Source organism: Rhinolophus ferrumequinum, chromosome 13 (genome assembly GCF_004115265.2).
Source record: "Rhinolophus ferrumequinum isolate MPI-CBG mRhiFer1 chromosome 13, mRhiFer1_v1.p, whole genome shotgun sequence".
In the NCBI taxonomy this organism is placed as follows: domain Eukaryota; kingdom Metazoa; phylum Chordata; class Mammalia; order Chiroptera; family Rhinolophidae; genus Rhinolophus; species Rhinolophus ferrumequinum.
The window spans coordinates 30,347,129-30,356,533 of NC_046296.1; the positions used below are offsets into that span (position 1 = coordinate 30,347,129).

The following is a 9,405-nucleotide window of genomic DNA, read 5'->3' on the forward strand; positions in this document are numbered from 1 at the left end:
ACCTCCAGCACTTCTCCCCTCCCTGTAGGTCAGAGGTAAGGCTAGAATTTCAACCCTTTAATCACATTGTTGGTTCCCTTGGTAACCAGATGCCCATTCTTACAGACTTTCCAAAAGTCACCCCATTAACATAAACTCAGGTGTGGTTGAAAGGGATTTGTTATGAATGATTACGAATGACAAGACTCTCTTTGCTCTTATCACTTAGGTTTATCAGATGGTTTTAGGAGCTCTGTCAAATCGAATATATATTTCTTATTACAAATCACAACATCACACTATAGAGGTGATAGAAATAAATGGGGAGTAGAAGGAGGGATAGGAGATGAGTTCAGTTTAGGATATGTTACATATAAGGTTATTATAGGACATCTAAAATGATATGTCTAGTAGGAAGTTGGATATATAAATATAAGGGGGAGGGAATAGGTCAGAGCTGAAACGTTTTTGAAGTCATTAGCATTATAAGTGGGAGTTAAAACCATGAAAATGATGCAATTGTGCAAGAGAGTGTGTTAAAGAAAAAAATTACAATGAGTGAAAAATAGAACTTTAGGGAGCACCAATACGAAAGAAGCAGGCAAGGAGAAAGAATCTACAAAGAAATGAAGAAAGAATGGATAGAGATGGGGGAGGAGAATGAAATAACAGTAAAATGTCAACCAATGGAATAGTTTCAAGAAAATGTCAATAGTGTTAAATGGAGTAGAGTGATTTATTAGGATAAGGACCAAACCATTGGACTTAGTTACCTGAAAATTGTTGGTGATTTTGTTTTCCCAAACTCTAGACTCTGCAGAAACTAATTATAGGAAGTTTGAGTGTTGGAGAGGTATAGGAAGCAGGAGTTGCCTCCCCTTTAAAGGCAGCTGATTAAACAATAAAGGAGAGTGGAGAGGCAAGTAGGGAAGAGTATGGAGAGTGTGTGTGTGTGAATATCTATTGTTATTGTTTTGTTCATTTAAGACTTGGAGACACTTGAACATATTTATAGAATAACAAAAACAAACAAGAGAAAATAAAACATGAAAATAATAAAAGAGAGTGTAATCTTGGAACAGACCACATGTACTGAGATAAAAAGCACAGGAAGTGGAGGTCTTAAACAGGAAGTAGTAGACCTTAACCTTTGAGACTTAGGAAAAGCAAGTTAGTATGAACACAGTTATAGATAAACTAGTTGGGGGAGGACAGGAGGAGGCGGAGAACCAAGGAATAATCTGAGGTCTCAAACTTCATAACCTTAATTTTTTTGTGAAGTAAGAGGCAAGTTCATTTGGGTAAGGAAATTGAAGAATACGGTAAGATGTTGAAATGTCTCTGAGTTCAAAAGGGAGCTGACAGGGTGTAATTTTAGGATTGTATTAGGTTGGTGCAAAAGTAATTGCAGTTTTTGCAATTAATTTTAACCTTTGAAACCACAATTATTTTTGTACCAACCTAATATTATAAGATGGCATTGAGGCCTTAAGATTGGAAACAATGAATGTGTAATAGTGCCAGTATGGATGGTCCTGAGGTTTTCCTCTAGCTTGTCTCAGAATCTCGAGAGTAGCAGATAAAGCAGTCTGTCAAATTGGCCAGGATGAGATGTTGCTAAGTGGATGTGCTGGAAGAACAGTAGTTGAGAGCTCGGAGAGAAAACAGTTGATGTGATGAACAATGTAATTTAGGACAGGTATACACATTAGGTGGGCGGGGGATGCTAAGAGAGAGGGAAAATTGATCAGTCAGGGGATTTTTGTAAAATAAAGAGATGGTATAGTAAGAGTGGACCTTTACCTACAATGGGACCTTTACCTACAATGGGACCTTTACCTACAATGCGTTTGTGCTACCGTGTTTCCCTGAAAATAAGACCTAACCGGATCATCAGCTCTAATGCGTCTTTTGGAGCAAAAATTAATGTAAGACCCAGTATTATATTATATTGTATTGTATTGTATTGTATTGTATTGTATTGTACTGTAGTGTATTGTATTCTATTATACTACACCTGGTCTTATATTAAAATAAGATTGGGTCTTATATTAATTTTTGCTCCAAAAGATGCATTAGAGCTGATGGTCCAACTAGGTTTTATTTTTGGGGAAACACGGTATTATAATAAGAAAAATGTAATTTACAGAGTTGATTTTTTTTTAAAGTTCATCATGAATTGTAAGTATAGAAGTGTCTTATGTTAATATAATATCCAGTAATTAAAAATACCATTTTCAGGTTATAATAAGAAAGATAAACTAGGATTAAATAGAGAATACATGATATAGACAAACATCTTCTGGTGTTCATGAAACATGTACCGCTTCACTTCATTATTTGTCCCAGACCAAAGAGAAAACTAAAAGTTTTCCAATAAATTCATTTTAATATTCACACATTACCATCTAGATGTCAGAGTTATTGTGTCAAAGTAAATATGAATAATTTTCAGCATATACCAATAAGGACTTTCGGCTCACCTGTTTTTGGTTTTAACTAAATGGATAGCTGGGAAAATTATAAGAATTAATTAAAAGGTTTACATTTAGCTTTTCCTGTGGAAGCCACTGGGTTGAGAGGAGCATGGCAGTCTCCTCTCTCCGCCATGGCGTGTGCTCATTCCCTGATAGCGGTGTACTCCAAAAGGGGGAATCATCTAGTCAAAATGTCACTTTGCCCACTGTATTCAAGACTCCCACTAGACCAGATATTGTGAACTTTCTTCACACCAACCTGTGCAAGAAAAATAGACAACCCTGTGCTGTCAGTGAATTAGCAGGTCATCAAACCAGTGCTGATTCATGGGGTACAGCCTGAGCTATGGCTGGAATTCCCAGAGTTCGAGGTGGTGGGACTCACCATTCCGGCCAGAGTGCCATTGGCAATATGTGTCATGGGGGCTGCATGTTTGCACCAACCAAAACCTGTCGCCATTGGCACCACAGAATGAATACAGCACAGAAGCTCCATCTGCTCTACCTTGACAGCCTCAGCCTTACCAGCTCTGGTCATGTCTAATGGTCATCATACCAAGGAAGTACCTGAACTTCCTTTGGTGGCTGAAGATAAAGTTGGAGGCTACAAGACGACTAAGGAGGCTGTTTTGCTTGTTAAGAAACTTAAAGCCTGGAACGATATCAAAAAAGTGTATGCCTCTCAGCAAATAAGAGCTGGCAAGAGCAAAATGAGAAACTGTCATTGTATCCAGCCCAGGGGACCTTGCATCACCTGTAATGAGGACAGTGGCATCATGAAAGCCTTCAGAAACATCCCTGGAATTACTCTGCTTAATGTATGCAAGCTGAACATTTTGAAACTTGCTCCTGGTAGGCAGGAGGGCTGTTTCTGCATTTGGACTGAAAGTCCTGCCTGCAAATTAGATGATCTGTGTGGCACTTGGTGTAAAGCTGCCTCCCTCAAGAGCAACTACAACCTTCTCATGCATAAGATGTTGAATACAGATGTGAGGACACAGCCAGGAGTGCAGTTTCCAGGCTCTCGCCCTCACGTAGAAAGGTGCTCACTCAGGTAGTAAATGGCCATCAACTGTGATTGAATAGCCATCAGCTGTGGCTAGGTGGCCCTCAGCTGTAACCAGTGAGCCATTGGCCACTAATATAACTGCTGTGGCTATGCTAGCAGAAAAATGGGGGCTAGCAAGAAGATGGTGGCTGGCAAGCGTGGATTGCAGTTAGGACAGCGGGTTGTGGACAGTGTGGCTCCTGCTTCCTGTGTCTCCAACCCAGCCACCAGCGAGAATATAGTGGTATGACTCCCCTACCTATGGCTCCGTGGGTGTTCCTTTTTGGCCTCACCATATCCTGCGTTCGTATGTGGGGAGCGGGAGCTGACACCCCTCATGACACCCTGCATGACAACAGACCTTAGCAAAATCTTGAAAAGCCCAGAGATCCAAAGGGCCCTCTGAGCACCACGCAAGAAGATTCATTGCAGAGTCCGGAAGAAGAATCCTGTGAAAAACCTGAGAATCATGTTGAAGCTGAATCCATATGCAAAGACCATGCGCCGGAAACCATTCTTCACCAGGCCAAGAATCACCAGCTCCGGGTGGATAAATATTTGTAGTGCTAAAAGCCAAATCCAGTGAGAAGGTGGTAGGGAAGAAAGGAAAGAAGGCTATTGGCATTACAAAGCAGAAAAAGCCTTTGGTGAAAAAAAAGGCTATAGCTACCAAGAAACCAGAGGCTGAGAAGAAGCCTACAGAAAAGCAACCACCACAGAAAGAAAGCAGCCTGTGGCCTACACTGAAATTTGCTTATTCCATTGGGGTCAAATCACTTTGGACAGCTAATTTTGAATAAAAACCTGATCAAAGAGGCAAGGAAAAAAAAAGATATATTTAAAAGTTAACACTTTAATGTCATCATTCTGGTAGGGAGCAGTCTAAATTGACTTCAGTGAATTTTTCGCTTAGATGAAATATTTTCAGACTTTTTATTACTGGCCACAGAATATTTGAAGACAGCTCATTCATTCATTCATTCATTCACTCGACAAGTATGTTTTGAATATCTAGTAGCTACTTGATACTGTATTTGGGGCTGAGATTCAAAGGTCCCCATTTTCCTGGGATTTATCCAGTTTTAACCCTGAATGACGTGCAGCCCAGGAAACTATTTAGTCCCTAGCAAATCAGGATCACTCTACAAAGGTAAAGAAACCATAATACTTTGTCACAGGACTTTCCAGACAATTCACCAATAACTATAATGTGATGTAGTAACATAAGTCTATAATTGTTATCCCAAACTCTTGGGGCCCAGATGTGTTTCAAATTTCCCCACATTTTAGAAAAGTAGTATTGTGCATATGCCATATATCATGCCAACCCACCGCTAGTATCGTCTGGAAAAGCACTCCCATAATCAACGAACACATTACTATCTCTACAGAGAACCTCATGGATCAGGTCTTGCCCTCAGATAAATTTGTACCAAACACAAAAGGCTTTTGTTGTTAAGAGCTTTTTAGATTTTATAATTTCAGATAAGGAATTCCAGTTCTGTAAGGAGTGGGCTGTCCACAGGTTGATAAGGGATCACATAGGAGCCAAGAAAGGGAGAGAGAAATTAGGAAAAGTTTCCTAGTTATGGTGAATCTTGAGCTGAGTTTTGAAGAATAACGAGCTATTAGTCAGTGAATGATCAGATAGTAGTGTTTAAAAAAGAAAAAGAAAGGAAAGTTTACTTGTCACCTACTGAAACAATTAATACATTTAATAGATTAATCCTAAATTGGGTCCTCCCTAGGTTTCCTCAGAAACATTTAACAAGAGCTTCTTAATGGGACAGTTTACACTTGATATGAACTTCCAGTAAAGTCAACACCTTCTGGGCTTCCTGAAAAAAAAAAAAAAAAACTTTTTGAATATTAAAAGAAATCCTCTGTTAAGAGGTAGAGTGATGTGTAAGAAATGGGGGAAATTAATACATCTAAGTCATATACAGACATAGATTAATTGAAGCATTATTAACTCAACTGTTAACATTTCTCATTACTAGAATTTAACTGAATCTAAAGGTGTTTGTACTACAAAAAAACTTTTTGCCCTGAAACAAAGAGTATTTCAGGGGTGGTGGGGGGGAATGCTTATCTATCATTTTGTGCACTAGCATTAACATTTGCTAGTTCAAATCTAATAAAGCCCTCTCCATGAATGCATCATTAATAAAATCTTCAAAATGGCTTCTCTCAACATTTTCTTTCCAATTTTTCATGATTTAATTAGAACATCTTTTAAAAGGCTGCTTTTACTATGGTAGTATCACATCTGCATTTTCAGCAGTATGCAGTTTAATCACAATGGGTTATAAAGTGAAACTCCCAGTACTTATTGTATTATCTAGTAGAACCCACACATTTCGTATTTTTAGTGCCCCTGAGTCATCATCTTATATTTGTTCATCAGCATTTTAACTGCCCCTCTTAAAAAATGTAATTTGACAGTTAATTTTCTAAACTTGTTATTCCTTTATTTCTTTTCAAAGTAATAACATTTCATATGCTTTTGATATGCTTCATCCTGCACCTCAACCCTGTTCTTTCACAAGTCAAAAGTTATTTCACTCTTTTTACCTTATATTATTTTTGCATTTTTTGTTTAGAGACTTGATAAACTGAAATTCTTCTAAGTTTCATGATCATTAGTAAAAATGAATTATCTATTTTATGCCACATCATTGGATAGTTTTAGAACATATATAAACACTGTGGTGGTAGTATTGAAATTGGTAGCGTAAGATACACACACACACACACACACAACATGCTAGTTACTTCTTTGATGGCTGAAAAAATTCCTGGCCACCCACTCCCACCCTACATCCTCCCTCCCTCCGTTGTTCTTTTCTCTTCCCTTCCCTTTCCTTCCCTACCCTTCCCTTCCCTTCTCTTCTCTCTCTCTCTCTCTCTCCCTCTCTCTCCATCTCTCTTAAATTTCAGAGAAAAAGAGGGAGCAAGTTATTCAGATAAGCATGTACGGTTAAGTATTGTCTCCCCTCTTGAAAGCAGAAGCCTATTCTTAGCACCCTCCACTACTACTCCTAGCACAGTACCTTAATTGTTACCTACATTATGCAGAGTAATAGCTTAGAGCATGGGTTCTGGAGTCCAGCTGTCTTGATTTCAATCCTGGTTCTGTCTTATTAGATATGTGATTTGGGGCAAATTGCTGGACTGTCATTTATTATGAAAACATAGTAATAGTAGTAGCAGTATTTCACTTATGGGGCTGTCCAAATTAAATAATACATTTAAAGCATTTAGAGCTATTTCTGACAGAGTAAAAATTTAATCATTGTTAGTTACTAATATTATTGTCTCTCTGTTTCATTTTTCAAGAAAGGCAAATTTCTTTTAAAAAAAAATTGGATCCAAGCAGGTTATTTTTTAATTCATTCTTTTATTCAATAATTATTACTCGGAGCATTTGCCATGTTCTGGAACTGTACTAGATTCTGGAGTCTTAAGAGTAAACAAGAAACACATGGTCCTATTTTTAAACTGGAGAGTCAACAATGGGCTTCCCAACTAAATAAGCGATTACAGTAACATTATTAAATGTTATGGTAAGAGTAGTGGGGAGTGGTATGGAACCAGAGGGTTTACATCCAACCCAGGTTGGAGAATATACCTGATGTGGAGACCCAGCACATGACAGTAATATCACTTATTGGAAAATACTATGCCTTTCCACTCTCTAAATCTTAAAACATCCCTCTCTCAACTCAGTAGGTGTGTACAGACTCACAAATTGAGTGTATTTGACCCCAAAGAAGGATGGAGCCTTAGGGAATCTATATACTTAGAAGGCACTCCAGTTGATTTTTATGAAAGAGTCTGAAGATACTTTGCGATATGTCTCAGGCAAAATGGGCAAGATAAGAAATACTGGAGTAAAATCTCAATGCTGCTGAAGCATATCAAACTTGCAAGCAAATCGGTACGTCATTCCAATAGTGCATTAATGAAGGAGACTTTTCAAAGAGAGATTTATCGTGTCACCTTCTATTCAATAGTACTCATAAACCATGCCAGAAAGACCCAAGTATCCTATTTTAAAAGCCTTTCAGAGAAGAAAATTCTATAGCATTCCTTGATAACACTTCCTAATGATTATAATGTCAATTATCATCATATTCTTGGGTAAAATCAGGAACTTGATCTCTCTTGCTCCTGTATTGAATGTTCTGCACATTTTCCCACCCTCAACAGCTCCTCTAATTTGTTCTTTCAACTTCTTAGTTCCCCTCTTTTATTCTACCCCTTTTTTAAACTCTGTATCTGGAAAGTAGGTGGAACTCTTTTTCATTAAAATAATGTAACAATGATAATGTGCAAAGAATAATTCATTTTAAGGACTATTTGTATTTTAAGGTGAGGAAAAACTTAAGAAATACAAATTACATTTTGAAATTTTAGAAACAACTAATGATGTATGCTGGATTTTTTGCTACCCCTAATCTATACCACGCTGGATGGCTATGATTGGAAGCCAAAGCTATTTTTGGTGTGTTTAAATTACTAGGGTGTTTATTTTTATACTCCACGTAACTGTATATGTGCTATTCTAGTCTGAGTGTATAACATGTGGTGAGAATTCTATGGTCTGGTCGTTTCTAAGATATAGGGGAGCAAAATGAAATTGTCCACAATGATTTTAAAAGCCAATTGTTACTCTTGATCCATGGCAGAAAAATAATAATAATTGTCACCACTTAAATACTGCCTTTCATCATCAGATCTCAAGTCACACCAACATCGTTACTTTACATTATTTGAGTGAATTTCTTTTGGAAGACAGGGCAAACTGAGAGACACATAATACATGGTTAGCTATGTTAATTTTGTTTTCTTTACCAAATACAAAATAAATAGCTTACTAAAAAGCCAGCTAATATCTTCAAGATAAACCCTTTCTAAAGTAAGTTATTCTAAACAGATGTGTTTCATTTTATATCAATGTTATCTTTAAAAATTTTATTCACACAGACATAAATCCTAGACTTGATTAACGAATACTGATTTTTTTTGGCTTCTATTTTGTCAGAGACACAGAAACAAGCAAATTGCTTGCACACAGAAAAGTGGTTTTAATGAACAGGAAAACTACAGATTTTTAAAGCTTTGCTGCCTTCTAAATTTTATGAGTAAATTTTGTGGAAAGCTGTGTAAATAGAGCATAATTATTTTAAAAATAGACGCTTTTGTTATTAGTCATCTAACTGTCATGGGTGTACAAAGCACCCTGCTGTATAGACAAAGGACTGCAAAAAGTTACCTGTAGAGAGTTTTTGCTGTTGAAAGAATAAAACTAAAGCAATGGGGTGAATTTTGGTTCACAGACACAAATACTGAATGCTAAACCTGGCTGAGGGAAAATCAGTTTAGCCTGATAACTGGATTACTTAAAACAAAAATAGAGAAAATTAAGAACTGAAGAGCAGAAAATTAAGGTAGAATAGACTTTAAAGAGTAAGTAGATGATGTAGGCTTTCATTTTCTTTCCCCAACAGTGTCCAGCTAATTAAAATTACAATCAAAGTGAAAGAGTCTAAACTTGTAAATATCTTTAGCTAATGATTTTGTCTTTTTAATCATCTTCACATTCAAAGTCTTCTTTTATTCATTTAGGTCTTTACAATAAAATGAAATTGTTTTCCCCCTGTAAAAATCCTCCTTTTAATTTTCCTTATCTGCTTCTCTTTATATTATATATTCTGTAGTTCTTTTTTCTCTGCCTTTCTTTATGCCATACATTTTTCAGCTTTTTCTTTTATTTTGAACATACTTACAGAAGGCAAAAGTTGTATAAGTGCAGAGGTTGTATTATTTGAGAATTTAACTGCTGGTCCAAATACAACTCTCCCAGGCTCCTTCACACACAAAGGCGTACTTGTTCGT

The 9,405-nt window shown here is 36.9% G+C and overlaps 1 pseudogene; it reads left to right on the plus strand.

Moving 5' to 3' along the window:
* Positions 1–2,551: 2,551 nt before the first annotated feature.
* On the plus strand, positions 2,552–4,294 carry LOC117032794 (60S ribosomal protein L4-like; annotated as a pseudogene).
* Positions 4,295–9,405: the final 5,111 nt, after the last annotated feature.